Raw genomic sequence first — 16,171 nt, forward strand, 5'->3', positions numbered from 1 at the left:
TTGTAAATCATGTTTAGTGAGTGGCAGGAAGGAGAGGCATGATGTGGTAGACCCTGAGGAAGTTTCTGCCATCTTTAGTCAGACCCACTTCTGTATGGACCTTATATAGGTAAGTCCTCTGGTGTGTGTGTATGAGATAAGAAACAGTAAGACCTACGGAAATAGACTTATCATTTACACGCACAGACATGCATACACAAATCACAAAACGCTTACCCTTTGTTTTTCTTTTCTTTTTTTAAGTTTTAAAATTTTATTTATTTTTGGGGGGAGCAGAGAGACAGGGATAGAGAGAATCCCAAGCAGGCTGTGCTGTTGGCCAGAGCCCAATGTGGGGTTTGAATTCACGAATCACGAGATCAAGACCTGAGCTGAAATCAAGATTTGCATGCTTAACCAACTGAGCCACCCAGGTGTCCTTGTTTTTCTTAATGCTAAACTGACCAAAGTATTTTTTTAAAAAATGCCATTGTATGAGTTCTTCTAATGTCATCTACTACTCTCTTCCATCCTTTTTTTTTTTTTTTTAATTTTTGTTAATGTTTATTTATTTTTGAGACAGAAAGAGACAAAGCACAAGCTGGGGAGGAGCAGAGAGAGAGGGAGACACAGAATCTGAAGCAGGATCAGAGCCTGATGTGGGGCTCGAACTCATGTGCTGGGAGATCATGACCTGAGCCAAAGTCAGATGCTTAACCTACGGAGCCACCCAGACGCCCCTTCTATCCTTCTTATTCTCTAGACAGGTTACATCTGTACAATTCCAAAAAGGTGAATATAACTCCTGCTTTTGCTTAAAAAAATTGTTTCCAGCCTCGCTTAACAGCCTTTATTTTAAGTTCGTTCCAAGAGTGAGACAAAAATCTCTCTACCAAAAGGAAAATAAAAGCCAAATTCCTATGCTTTTGCCTCATTTCATGTTTTATTATTCTATATTCCCTAATAATACGTTCTGTAAATATTGAAATGGGCACGTGTTCTGTGGACGGGAAGCAAGGCTATGCAGTTAACACAAGTCGTCATCTCCAGACGACGTCCATTTTAGGCCACGTGCAATTTATATATTTTTTTCTCCTCTCTTGATATAGAAGAAAAAGAGAAAAAAAACCCCGAAAAACATTATAGAACCCAACTATATGCATTTTGAGGTCAATGAGTTTGATGCTCCCAGCGACGTCAGAGCTGGCCCGAACTGAAGCCTGGAGATGTGCTTGCTGAGGTCCACAAATGAGAAAAATGTAGTGATGAGGGGAGACCATATTATTGCAAGGTGCTATACTTAAAAGCTTATGAAAGTATAGAAGTATTATTGATGTCTAGAAATGTTTGTGTACAACCAGCTAAGCCCACACACACTGTGAAGAAGTCATTGTATGTGTTTATAATAATAGCAATAAAAAAATCTCCCCAAATCTGCTTACCTTTTCCTTGTTAATTCTGAGTTAAAGACAGTCATTATAAGAAAGACGTTTCAAAGTGCATTTATACTTTTGTCGAGTGGAAGAAGTATTTACAACATAGGTTTAATTGTGTTTTCAAAAGTATAATAATTCCAGTCAGGCAAAATTTGTGTTCTATTTCCTTAGAGGAGATTTGCAACTTTTTTTGGGTGCACTTTCAACAAAAATTTTTTTTAATGTTTATTTGTTTTTGAGAGACAGAGAGAGACAGAGCATGAGCAGGGAGGGGCAGAGAGAGAGGGAGACACAGAATCCAAAGCAGGCTCCAGGCTCTGAGCTGTCAACACAGAGCCCCACGCCAGGCTCGAACTCATGGACCATGAGATCATGACCTGAACCGAAGTCGGACACTTAACCAACTGAGCCACCCAGGTGCCCCTGGGGTGCACCTTTAAGGGTGCAAAAATTTTCCTTTTAAATACTGGCGTTAGAGTAACTTTGGAATGAGCAATCCGTAGGTTCTCCCTAACCTAAAGGAGGTGTTTGTAAACAGAGGACCTACCTCTATAGCACAAGTGAGTTATCTTTTATCAGCATTTTCTCATCATGAATGATAAGGGAATATGCTCTTTGATGTACATCAGTTTTCCCTTCAGATTTTTTTCCAAAATATTTCAAAACACTCTGATTCCCTAGGCCATACCATTTTCCTCTGACCTTACTCCCTCCTGCAGAATTCAGCCGGAGAATGGTCTCCTGTCTCCCTCTGGGAGTCTGCTACTCCTGCCACACAGGATCCCACACTCATTTCCTCCAGCTGCCTCTAGGCGGCCCTGGGCCCTGGGCCTTCACCCAGCAGCTGATGTGATGCTCTGCTGCATGTCCTTGGCAGATAGTGGGAGTATGGTCTAGTACGTTATCTTTGGACGAGGACTCTGGCCTTGACTCTCCTTCCTCGGGAGTTTTCTTCCTCAGGGGACTCCTCAGTCTCACACAAATACAGCTGGCCCTGGAACCTCCCTAGGCTTGTCTGAATTTGCAACAGTTTAGGCCGGTCTGGGGGCCCTCTGTTACATAAAGATTGGGCTCTCGCTCTCAGTCGTCAACTGTTTTGTGTTTAGTACTGTCTGACTCTATAGAAAGATAGGCAGGAAGGAGAGTGGAAAGAAAGGAAGAAGAAAAGAAGGAAAAGAAGAAAGAAGGGAAAGAAGAAAGAAAGAGAAAGAAAGAAAGACAAGAGAAAGAAAAGCAAAAAAGAAAGACAAGAAAGAAAGACAAAACAAAGAAAGACGAAAGACAAAGAAAAGTAAGGAAGAAAAGAACAGAAAGAAAAGAAAGAAATTTAAAAGGATGAAAGAAAAGGACTAGAAATAAAAATCCTAAGAGGCACACATTTCCTTCCTGTAAAAAAGGTTATTACCTACTTGGTTATAAGTATTCATAGCTAAATACACTGCAGATTTTATAATAAGATGACTAAATTATAGCACATATCTAAATGCCAACTTAAAGACTTTTGGGAAACTGTCAATCAATACCAGTGAGGTTAACCAGAATCTCCTCTTATAGGAGATATCATCGTAAAGAACACTTTCTCTACCTAGGACCAAATCCAGATTCATGGTTTTAGCAAATGAGAGTAGAAAACATCTTTTACCCATCAATCTCAAATTCAACTGTGAGCTGGACTTTAGAAACAAGCTTAGCTTTAACAATTTTTGAAAGTCCTTGTGCAATATTTTGCACAAATACCCTCAATGGGGAGGAAGTTACAAGTTCGGGAAATTGCAGAAAGGTATCTGTTCTTTAGCTGATCTAAGTATTGGGTCCAAACAAGTGCGTGGACTCCAAGAATACGAGCAGCCGTAGGTAGTATTGGTCCACTGGCACTGGAAAATAGCTCCCAAATTCTCTGGGATGAGGGCCATCTCTCCTTTCCCCACTCCCCCACTCAATGCAATTGGGCCAGTAGGGCACAGATATGCAAGTGATGAAGGTTGCCATCTAATCAGAGAATGGAGGAACAGTCCTCACCTTGTTCCAGGTGTGGCGTCTTCATTAAGGATGCCTAACGTCATGGTAGCTTTGGGCTAGGGAACCAGTGTTTGCAGATCTTCCCGAGCCTGCAGGCAGCTCAGGTTGTTGGTCTTGTACCTACTCTCTCTCCAGTCGCTTCCCATCCCAGGCATGGAGAGCTGGTTTGCTGAATTGGACACATATCACTGCTTGGTATCTCAGTAATATAACCCACGCTGCTGTTCCTTTGAAGTTATTGTGAATCGTGCTTCTGATATCTTTCCCTCAGCTTCCAGCTGCAAATTTAATAAACACAAATTTGTTTTTTTCATGTAAGTTATTAGATGAAGCTATGTGGGGCCTTGTGGCAATTCGCTAAAGGCATTACTCTAGGTTGAGAGTCACACATTATGATAAACACTTTTTGGAGATTATTTAATCAATTTTGGTTCCACATAATAAAATAATCAGAAATCCCATGTATATGTATTCTCCTGACTTATCCACTTAGTAGCTCTATCTAAATATTATATCAGGTTTATTTATGATAACTAATTCCTGGGGAACTCCTGCTGACTCATTGTGATTCTTCTTTATCTGAGAAAAATAATATTCATGAGTAGTTTTCTGTTTATAAAACTAGTAAGTGGCTCTTTGTAAACAGGTTTTTAACATAAATGCATTAAAGAGAAAACAAAAGCCACTCAAAATCTCACTACTTAGCACTGTAAACAATTTGGTTAACTGCCTCTCTATCTCCACTCCCATCTCTTGTCCTCTCCCATGCACGCATTTTATTCAGTCCCTTCCACCATTCACTCTGTTATCTTCCCTTCCCCCCAGCTCAAAGAATTGGACAATAGTCACCCGGCACTTTGAGGGGATATGGGTACACAAAACCAGAAAAAAAGGGTAAGAGAATTTTGATCTTTAATGTCAAAAGCTGCAGGACTAGCTGCAAAATAGAAATGTTCACATGCATACTTGCAGATTGAATATGTATATATAATATATATACATATATATAAATATATATATGTATATATATTATATATATATTTACATATATATTATATATATAAATATATATATATAATATATATATATTTTTTTTTTTTTTGAGAGAGAGAGAGAGAGAAAGCATGCATGTGAGTGGGGAGGGGCAGAGAGAGAGGGAGAGAGAATCTGGAGAAGGTTCCATGCCCAGCATGGGGCCCAACACGAGGCTGGACCTCATGACAGTGAGATCATGACCCGAGCCAAAATCGGGAGTTGGACACTTAAGCGACTGAGCTACCCAGGCTCTCCTAAGAGTGAGTATTAGTGAACAGGTCAGAGGAATTCAAGGAAGGCTGAGGTGTAGACTTGGAGATATCACAGTCATGAAAGTCCTAGATCAAGAGAACACAGCCTCAGCCTGTCATCTGCACAAGGGAGCCACATGGGTGTCAAGTCAGTGCCCAGGTGTTCCTGCTGATGTCCAGTGGAAACCACCAGTCAGTAGTGACCAGCCAACTGTCTTGACACAGTGCCCTCTTCAATGGCTCCAAATAATATCGGAGGAACAGATAACTTGATTAGCTTAAAGCCCTACCTGTATTAAATGACGCCCAAGTAAAACCATTGTCATCTGCCCTCCAACATATATGTCCAATCTGACATATGAACCAGAAGCCCAGCTTAAGATGGCTGTTGCCAGAACATCCCCCACTCTGAAGATAGCCTTTCTTCTTTCACACATCAGAAGAAACTTCCATGCCCTTCTCTCCCTGCTTTTTCCTCATTCTTCTTCCCTAGCATTTCCATTCATCAGCTGGTGAAGGTCATTCTCTTTATCTGCACCTAAGCCCTGTCTACCTCTCCAGGTAGCGTAAGGTTGTCCCTTTCTACCCTTGCACTGTACCTATTTTCTGGTCTCTGTTGTAACACTAATCTCTACTGCAGTACAGTAACTTTTTTTTTAAGTTTATTTATTTTGAGAGAGAGGCAGAAAGTGTAAGCAGGGGAGGGACAGAGAGAGAGACAGGGAGAGAGAGAATCCCAAGCCTGCTCTGGGCTGTCGGCACGGAGCCCGACACAGGGCTGGATCTCAAGAACTGTGAGATCATGACCTGGGCCGAAACCAAGAGTCAGACGTTTAACTGCCTGAGCCACCCAGGTGCCCCAGCACTGTATCTTTTCATGATCTAATCTGGGCCCTCCACTAGAATGTAAGCTATAGGTTAGGGATTCTATTTTCTTATTGTCTCCCCAAACTATGCTTGGTGTTTAGCATAGGTTAGGTGTTCAACAAATTATGGCTGAACAATTAGTTCATTTTATCTAGAGTCACATTTTTTTGTTGTTGTTGAACACTGGAAACCAGTTTTCGTTTTTTCAGTCTCCTGGTGATTCTCATATTCTTCCTGACTCTTCATTACCAAGCACAGACTCTGCGATTGCAACTACAATGTTTTTAGTGGCTGGAATGTCAAACACCTAGGTTTAGAAACTGGAACTTAGATGAGCTAAGAGTTCTCTAGGAAGAGAAATATTCTTTAAGAAATAGTATTTAAAATTTTTTTTTTAATGTTTATTTTTGAAAGAGAGAGAGAGAGAGAGACAGAGTGCAAGCCAGGGAGGGGCAGAGAGAGAGGGAGACAGAATCTGAAGCAAGCTCCAGGCTCTGAGCTGTCAGCACAGGGCCTGATGCAGGTCTCCAACCCACAGACTGTGAGATCATGTGAGGTGAAGTTGGACACTTAACTGACTGAGCCATCCAGACGCCCCGGAAATAGTCTTTTAAATTTGAACTTAGTATTTATCATGAGTCCCCTTATTCAGGGCTTCACACTTAAAAAAAAAAATTAATATTTATTTTAGAGAGAGAGAGAGAGGAGAGGAGAGGCAGAGAGAGAGGGAGACACAGAATCTGAAGCAGGCTCCAGCACAGAGCCCAATGGGGGGCTCAAACACAGAGACTGTGAGATCATGACCTGAGCCAAAGTTGAACGCTTAACCTACTAAGCCACCCAGGCACCCCAGGGCTTGATATTTTCTAATAAAATTCTTACTCTTTTGAATTTTGGGTCCCTCTTTCCATCTATTCTATCTATACTTTGGAGGGCCAAGAAACTTCAAGAACATTCCTTGAATAGTCTCTTGCTATGTAATCACGTCAAAAATTTCTTTAGATGTTTTTTGAAATCTGCTTTTCTAATGTTTAGAGTTTGTGTGTGAGCATACTCAGGGTTCCCAATTTTTGGCGTGTTGTAAATGCTAAGAAAAAAAATAGACACTTTCTGATCTTAAATCGACAACCCAACTTTACAACTTAGGGAACTAGAAAAAGAAGAACAAACTAAACCTGAAGCTAGCAGAAGGAAGGAAATACTAAATTTTAGAGCGGAGATAAGTGAAATACAGACTAAAAAAAAAGGAGAAACTCAATGAAAACAAGTTTAGTTCTTTGAAAAGATCAACAAAATTGACAGCCTTTAGCTAGATGGACTAAGGGAAAAAAAAGCAAAAATCACAATTACTAATATCAGAGATGAAAGTGGGGACATTACAATTGATTCTGCAGAAATAGAATTATAAGAGAGTACTATGAACAATGTACATCAAAAAATTGGATAACCTAGATAAAATGAACAAATTACTAGAAACACAAAACCTACCAAAATGCAAAATGTGATATAATATATTACATATTACATATGGTGGAATACTAGTCAGTCTTAAAAAGGAAGGAAGTTCTTGCTACAATATGCATGAAACTTTAGGACATTACCTTACGTAAAATAAGCCAGACCCCAAAAGCCAGTGCTCTACTAATTTTGGGTTTTGTTCTTTTTCTAATTAATTTGGGTGCAAGACTAGATTTTTATTTGAGATTTTTCCTGTTTCTTGAAGTAGGCCAGGATCCCTGTAAACTTCCCTCTTAGAACTGCTTTTTTTGTGTGTCCCAAAGATTTTGGAATGTTGTGTTTCCATTTTAATTTGTCTCAGGGTATTTTTAAAATTTTATCTTTGATTTCTTCATTCGCCCATTGGCTGTTTAGTAGCATGTTGTTTAGACTCTATGTGTTTATTTTTCTCCAGTTTTTTTTTCTTTTAATTGATTTCTAGTTTCATACCATTGTGGTTGGAAAAGATACTTAATATAACTTCACTCTTCTTATATTTTTTGAGACTCCTTTGTAGTCTAACATGTTCTGGAGAACATTCCAGGTGTACTTGAAAAGAATGTATATTCTGCTGTTCTGGGATGGAATGTTCATTATATACCTGTTAAGTTCATCTGATTTAATGTATTGTTCAAAGCTACTGTTTCCTTATTAATTTTCCATCTGGATGATCTCTCCATTGATGTAAGTGGAGTGTTAAAGGCCTTTACTATTATTATATTACTGTCAGCTTCTCCTTTTATGTCTATTAATAATTGCTTTATGTATTTAGATTTTCCTAATGTTGGGTGCATAGATATTTATAATTGTTATATCCTCTTGCTGGATTGATCCCTTTATCATTATGCAATGCCCTTCTTTGTCTCTTGCTAGTTTGTTTGATTTTATTTTAAAACAAAACTTAAAATTTTTTTAGATGTCACCATGAGCCTAACATGGGGCTCAAACCTACAAAATGCAAGATCATGACCTGAGCTGAAATCAAGAGTCAGTTGCTTAACCAACTGAGCCACCTGGGCATTCCTGCTAGTTTGTTTTGAGGTTTATTTTGTCTGATATAAATATTGCTACCCCAGCTTCTTTGTTAGTTTGTTTCTATTGTGTGAAACCTTTTTCATCTGTTCACTTCCAGTCTGTGTGTGTCTTTAGGTATGAAGACAGTCTCTTGTAGGCAGAATACAGATGGGTCTTGTTTTTCTATCCGTTCAGTCACCTTATATCTTTCATATAGAGCCTATGACGGGGAGCATTTAGTCCATTTACATCTGAAGTAATTATTGATATGTATGTGCTTGTTACCATTTTGTTAATTGTTCCCGGTTATTTTTGTACTTTTCCCCCACTTCTCTTGCTTTCTTCACTTGTGATTTGATGACTTTCTTTGATGATATTCCCTGATTCCTTTCTATTTTTTGTTTATCTACTAATAGGTTTTTAGTTTGTGGTGACCATGAGGTTCATATATAACACCCTATAGATAGCAGTCTATTTTAGGTTTTAAGTCACTTGAGTTCAAACACATTTTAAAAGCACTACATTTTTACTCCCTCACTGCAATTTATGAACTTGATGTCATATTTTACATCTTTTTATGTATTCATTAACTAATTTTATAGAGATATATCCATTTTACCACTTTTGTCTTTTAACTTTCATGTAAGCTTTGGTTGTAAGTGATGAACTACTAACTTAATTACATGTTTGCTTTTACCAATGGAATTTTTTCTTTCATAAGTTTCTTATTTCTACTTATGGCTTTTTCTTTTCCACTTAAAGAAGTCTCCTTAATATTTTGTGTAAGGCTGGTTTAGTGTTGATAAATTCCTCTAACTTTTCTGTGTCTGGGAAACTCTCTCTCCTCCAATTCTGAATAATAACATTGCCAGGAAGAGTATTCTTGATGGTAAGTTTTTTCCTTTCAGCCCTTTGAATATGTCATACCTCTCCCTTCTAGCCTGCAGAGTTTCTGCTGAAAAATTAGCTGACAGCCTTATGGGTGTTCCCTTGTACGTAACTAGTTGCTTCATTTTTTTAAACTTCTTTGAACAGATTTCAAGTTATTCATTGTTGTCTTCAATATTTATATGCAAAATTTTGGTGATATATATGTAATTTGTGTAAAATTTAAAATTTACATTGCTTACTATCCATATGCTGTATTTGGTGTATGGCTAGCTGAATTATATAAAAACAAAACTCTAAGAAAAAACAGAAATTAGTATATTTCTCATTTTTAACTATTGAATCTAAGTTGCATTTTAACATTTATTGCAAAAATTAATCTCTGTTAAGTGCTAGCCTAACAGACTTCTTAAAGTTCTGTAAACAAAATTATGAGAAGAGATTTCTTGGTGTGTATATATTCTATATTAATCAACCTATTTTCATAAGGTTGAAGCCTGTAGAAATTACTTTATAGTGATTAACTGAAAAAATAGGATTAATATAAGGAATACTCTGCTTATAATTTATTTATTACCTACAAATCAGAATTTCTGAGAGCAAACATTAAACTATACAACCCAAGAAAAATAACTGGACTTACAATTTTCTGAAGAGTAGGAAGAAAATATTATTTATTTATTTATTTATTTATTTATTTATTTATAAATAAAGTTGTTTTTAAAAAAATTCAAATGTTTTATTATTTATTTTTGAGAGAGAGAGAGAGAGAGAGAGGAGAGAGAGAGAGAAAGAGAGCCAGCCGGGGAGGGGCAGAGAGAGAGAGGGAGACACAGAATCTGAAGCAGGCTGCAGGCTCTGATCTGTCATCACAGAGCCCGATATGGGGCTGGAACTCACGAATCATGAGATCATGACCTGAGCTGAAGTTGGACACTTTATCCACTGAGCCACCCAGGCGCCCAAGAAGAAAACTGTTCTAATAAAATATTTTGGTAAATGCAGGTATCCTCCCTCCAGTTTCTGTTGAAGTAAAAACAATTAAAATAATGTGAAGAAAACAATATGGCAACCAAGCATCAGCAAATAATTATGGAAGATGCATAAATCAAGTTGTGGGAGAATGTAAGGAACAAGTGTTACAACAAATTACACATTGTTGGAGGCTTGCTATACAGTTGGAGGAAAGAATGAATGTTTCTATAATGTCTGGGTTTCTGTTGGATTCTGTTTTAATTAAATGCAAACAGTAATGTTTGAGTTTCACTTAAGCAGTGGTAATCAGCAGAAGTCATACTGCCTGTCTCACCAGAATATTTTGGAAATGGGGTGGGTACATTTTTGATCAACAATGATTAGGGGCCATTTACTGGCATGTGATGGGTACAGGCCAGGGATGCTAGAGGTCTGCTGTGTGTGCAATGATTTTGTACAATGAAGAGTCGTTCTTTGTCCCACACAACTTCCAAAGGTTTTACTGGACATTCATGTAGGTGAAAAATCTGCTAATTATTTGAGCCTAGAACCTAAACTCTGTTTAAAAACAGAGTTTTTGAGAGACAGAGAGAGACAGAGCACAAGTGGGAGAAGGGCAGAGAGAGAGGGAGACACAGAATCTGAAGCAGGCTCCAGGTTCTGAGCTGTCAGCACAGAGCCTGATGCAGGGGGCTCGAACCCACCAACTGTGAGGTCATGACCTGAGCCGAAGTCAGACACTTAACTTACTGAGTCACCCAGGCACCCCTAACCTAAACTCTGTTTTATGTATACATTCAAAATATTGCTTTCACACTTTTCATATACACTGCATTTTTTGGAGAATGTAACCAGTGTCCAAACTGAGGAAAAATTGTTTGGAACTTTGCTAAGAGTTGTTTACCAACAACTCTTGTTCATTCAACAGTCATGAACTGATTGTTTATAACTCACTTGGCAGCAAAATCTGACCTGAATTTATTTGAGGCTATTTGGAAAATTATGTTACCCATGGCAACACCTTTATCAGTCAACAGTTGTAACTGTCACATTTAAATGTCAATATAAAGAAATTGTGTTCACCCTCCCTATTCAAAGTGTCCAGCTTTAAGGGGACCAGTAGCACTATAATCACTTATGAACTTACTAGAAATGCCTGGTCCTAGACCTCTGAAATCAGAATCCACATTTTAACAGGAGCCGCAAGTGACGTGTATACACATCAAAATTTGAGAAGCAATTTTGTAGCGGTAATTGGATGGAAATTTGTCTTAAACAAAAATGTATTCACCAAAGGCAATACCAGCCCCTGATCCTTTTATTTATGTCTTCTAGTGTGGTCTGTCTGAGAATTTTACATATTGAGAGATAGTCTATTTTATTATAATTTACTTTCTCTTACTTCTCCCTTATTGTCAATACATTAGACGTAGTTTTTGAAACTACGAATTAATTCCATTTTAAGATAATAGAGGGGATGCTGTCATAATAAAAAGGGCGTGTTGCTCTGATAGGGCTGGGAGCTACTGAATAATGGAAAGATGTGCTGATGGAGAAAAATATATTCCCAACATATATGAATTCCATAACAAAAACAATGTTTTATGGAAAAACTGCGTCAAAATAACCACTGGTGGAAGAGCTGCTTTGTCTAGAATAAAATTTGGATTCTGGGATAAAGATACAGAGATAGCTTCAAAAATAAATGCATTCGCGGCATCATTCAGAGGCAAGAAGCTCTTGCTGTAAAGAAAGTGAAGCTAAAGTGTACAAATTGCTACAAGATGTTGCTGATAGAGATAATAGTATAAAAGCCAGATCTTTAAACTATTGTAAGCCATTTACTGTTCTTGGTAGAGATGATGAGTGATGGTGAAAACATTTTGTATCATGGACAAGGTCTCCAATTTTATCATAGCTGACTACCTTTCAGAATTGTCCAATTTAAAGGAACTACATGTTCTTCTTTTTTTTTAACATTTATTTATTTTTGAGACAGAGAGAGATAGAGCATGAACAGGGGAGGGTCAGAGAGAGAGGGAGACACAGAATCTGAAACAGGCTCAGCCTCTGAGATGTCAGCACAGAGCCCAACACGGGGCTTGAACCCACGAACTGCGAGATCGTGACCTGAGCTGAAGTCGGACGCTTAGCCGACTGAGCCACCCAGGCGCCCCTACATGTTCTTATTTTTAAAAACACTAGTGTTCCACATTCTGTCTTTTCTGTGATAACAAGTGCCTAGCAATTCTAGGATCATACAGCAGAATTTTAAAATACACTGTGCCTTCAAAATAAAAGTGCCACTTTAATAGCAAGTGGGAGTTCCTGCTTTTGAACAAAACTTGGGCTGTGGTGTGATCATGATAGAAGACTTTGCAAAATGCTTCCTTCCTGATTGATTTTAGAAAACTTGTCACCTACAAAAATGGTCACATCTGCCCACTTTTAAAAACTTGGAAGTAGACATTACTAATTTATGTTAAAAACCTTCCCCCAAATGACTATCAAATGGGGTCTTAGCTCACTTGTTAAATACACTTGCTAAAACTATAAAAATGCAACATCTCTGATTCGTTGGCAAAAACAAACAAAAACTGTCCCCTAAGATATTGAATGAATTGGTAGACTAGGAAAAGGCTGTTGACTGCACAGTCTATTCATTTCTGTTTTAATTCAGGTCCCTGATGCCTTACCCACAATTCTAAAACTCAAAAAACTTTGAACACCCAAAGTTATGTTCATAATTCATTTGACAGCAAAACTCGATCTGCATTGACGTAAGGCTTTTTACAGTCTTTATTTTTCCATGCAGTAGCTTACTCACATCTTTTGCTGCAGAAATACAAGGTGTTCAGTATGGGGTGCAATCCCAGGCCTTGCTGGGGGTGCAACATAATATGTGCTCTATGAATTTTCTAAAAATTTATAAAATTCTGAGTGTCTTAATTTTTTCTGTTCCTAAGGGTTTTGGAGCTTGTGGGCCTGTGCAGATTCCCAGAAGTGAATATGAGATGAGTAAAGGACTGGAAAGTAATTCTGACGATATGCAGGGGTCTTTTGCATTGTATTTTAAAGGCAAGGATCTGTAACCCTGAAATTTGTTCCCTGAATTTTTATTGTTATAAGGATAGTGACGTTATATCTCTGGGCAGAGGGCCTGTAAGCCTAAGTTAGCATGTAAGCCAAATAATTTGCCCTAATAAAGAAATCCTCCATTCATCCATCCATTCCACTTTGTTCTTACAGGAAAGTTCTGATTCTGGGGGACATCTCGGCTCAGCTGAAGCTGTGAGCTAAGAGATTTTTGAGATTTGCTTTTGCCAGTCTGAGGTGTGAGGGTAGGGGGTGTCTTGACAGGCGTCATAAAATTAGCCTAAGACATTAGTTCGAAAGTGCACTTTAAAAAAATTAAAAAAAAAAAATTTAATGTTTATTTATTTTTGAGAGAGAGAGAGACAGAGTGCAAGCCAGGGAGGGGCAGAGAGAGAGGGAGACACAGAATCTGAAGCAGGCTCCAGGCTCTGAGCTGTCAGCACAGGGCCCGATGCGGGGCTCGAACTCACAAACCGTGAGATCATGACCTGAGCTGAAGTCGGACGCTTAACCAACTGAGCCACCCAGGCACCCCGAAAGTGCACTTTTGATTCAACAGATTGTACAAGTGTGAGAATGTATACCAGCAACAGTTTAGAGTGAATGCCCCTAGGATTGCATTTCTACTGGAAAATGAAAAATGATGCAGGGAGATGAAAATGTTTCCAAACTCCTTAGCTGTTAGCAAATGTTTGCCAAGAAAACACTTCCCTAATTCTCTGGAGGTTCTAAACGATTAGAAGGCACATGGGCAGGGGACCAAGTGGCTCTCACCCTGGGAAGTTTTGCCTTTCTTACTATCACTAAAGAAACCTTTTGTAATAAGTCCTTCTATTTCTATTCTAAGTAAAAACATTTGCTGGTATAGCAAACATACCTTTTAAATCTAAACAGAACTAGGAAAAAATAAAGCCAAACCCATATTTACAGAAATATTTTTCTTAAAAAATGCAAAGAAGGCCAATTATACTGGAATAGAACGGTGTCTGAAACTAGATGATTTGGAGACTGAAGGTGTCCTATCTGATTTCAACCAGCACTGCAGTTAGGAACTAAAATGCTGAATTGGTTGTACATTTATTTGGGTGAAGGCTGAGTCAAAAACTTGATGGGAGAGAAATCTGTCTGTAATTTTGAAACGGGAGCATGTATGGTACAGCAACTGGTCTAAGGGCGGTAGAACGGAGTCTTACAGGCAAAATTGCAAAAGCTCAAATTTACGTTTCACAAACACATAGAACGTTCGTCTAGCTGAAGATAAAATGCAACAGTGATATAATGAATTGGCTCCACTGATGCCTTTCCTAATTCATCTCCCCGTGAACTGATACCCCTGCCAAATAAGGCTCATCCTGAATACTGGTTTTCCTGACTATTGGCTTCTTTGCTATCTGTACCAAGATGTAGAATCTGACCACTTCCAACACCTCCATGCCTCTCACTCAAGTCTACCCTTGCTTGGACGGTTACTTTGTCTTCAAGCTTCTACCCTCCCCCCCATGCAGTCTATTCTCCATATAGTCATCAGTATGGTCCTTCTAAAACAAGTTAGATTATGTCGTTCTTTGGCTTGAAGCTTTCCACATCAATTAACATTAAATTCAAACTTCTTCCTTTTAGAAACTTGTTCCCTGTTGCCCGATTCCAGTTTTATTACTTTTCTCCTTGTTCACACCACTCTATTCACCTTTGCCTCCTTGCCCTTTCGTGAAAACACCAAACACATTTCTAGCTCACCGTCTCTGTACCTCCTAGTCCCTCTGCCTAGATGCTCTTTGCCCAGACATCTGACAGGCTTTCTCCTTTTGTTCTGCTCCAAGGTTATCTTATCAGAGAGGCCTTCACTGCCAATTTCCCCAACCCCACCCTGGAAGCTTTTTCCTTTACCCTGGTTTATGTTTTTTCATCATACCCATCATCTCCTCTATATTGCATTCAGGTCTGTCTTCCTACAGAAAAGCAGAGGCTTCTTCTGTTCATGGAATATCCTTAGCTACTATAACGGTACCTGCAGCATAGTGGTTTTTCAGGATGTATGAATGGATCGATATTTAAATTTGATGTTGAGTGTGAAAGTCAAAAATACAGGAGTATGTTTGGATAAAATAGCTTTGAAAAAAAAGTTTTTTTTTTAAATTATACGTTCCTAGAGCCATTACTTTTTTGAGATCATTTTTTACTGTGCAATTTATGGATTTTTTTTGGAAACCAAGTACAGATGCTTTTATAGTTATTTATTTTTAAATGCTTATTTATTTTGAGAGAGAGCGAGAGAGAGAGAGCGAGCTGGGGAAGGTCAGAAGGAGAGGGAGAGGGCAAGAGAGAATCTCAAGCAGGCTCTGAGATGTCAGCACAGAGCCTGAGGGGAGGCTCAATTCTATGCACAGTGAGATCATGACTTGAGCCAAAATTATGAGCGGGATGCTTAATCCACTGAACCACTCAGGTGCTCCCAAAGTTACTTTAGCACAATTGTAGCAATCAATTGACATACACTTGTTCTAAACAAATATTCACTCTTCCAAACTATTTCATATGTTTTCTTATTTAATAATCATCCTATCTCGTATGTATGTACAAATCTATGAAAATGAGTATCATTTCAAACAAGTAAACACTGAAAATACAGAGATATTTTAAACAAGTTATTAGACTTACTGAATGACTGTTGGATCAGAAAACCCTTCAAAGGGACTGGCTAAGGGTAACTGAGAAGATTCATCCCTGGTTGGGGCTGTAGGCGTCAAATGTGGCCCCTTTTTAAAGAGTCATGTACTAGATAGCTTACAAGCTGAACGTTATTGGGAGAAATTATAAAACATGAATGGTCCACAGAAAGCTAAAATGAAGATATAGAGACACAAAGCTTTAATATACTTTGGCAATATGCACTCTGTTCCTCATTCTCTCTTGAGATTTTTGGCCATAGACATGGTCATGTATTTTTTAATTAAATTAAATTAATTAATTAGGTCATGTGTTTTTAAAAACTTTAAGTCTTGATAAGTACACTGTTCTCTCATCTTTCTGTCACTGTTATTATGCCTGACTTGATTTATGTCAGCAGGTGATCAATGATAAAATATCTTCCTCCATACTCTGTGTTTTCAGAGT

General features: G+C 38.3%; 1 protein-coding gene across 7 annotated transcripts in view; it reads right to left on the reverse strand.

The window, feature by feature from the left end:
* The window catches only part of TMEM212 (transmembrane protein 212), a 60,180-nt gene that overhangs the window by 40,907 nt on the left and 3,102 nt on the right, over window positions 1-16,171 (reverse strand). For 4 of the 7 annotated variants that reach the window (XR_008297818.1, XR_008297817.1, XR_008297822.1 and 1 more), the window contains exons 3-4: window positions 15,716-15,896; window positions 3,435-3,712 (exon numbers count right to left, since the gene is read on the reverse strand). The exons of 1 other annotated variant lie outside the window; for it this stretch is intronic. The gene's annotated coding sequence lies outside the window, so the exon portion shown is untranslated. The remainder of the gene's footprint in view (window positions 1-3,434; window positions 3,713-15,715; window positions 15,897-16,171) is intronic. 2 more of the 7 variants (XR_008297819.1, XR_008297821.1) reach the window with 1 other exon arrangement.

The sequence above is a fragment of the Acinonyx jubatus genome, chromosome C2 (genome assembly GCF_027475565.1).
Source record: "Acinonyx jubatus isolate Ajub_Pintada_27869175 chromosome C2, VMU_Ajub_asm_v1.0, whole genome shotgun sequence".
NCBI lineage: Eukaryota > Metazoa > Chordata > Mammalia > Carnivora > Felidae > Acinonyx > Acinonyx jubatus.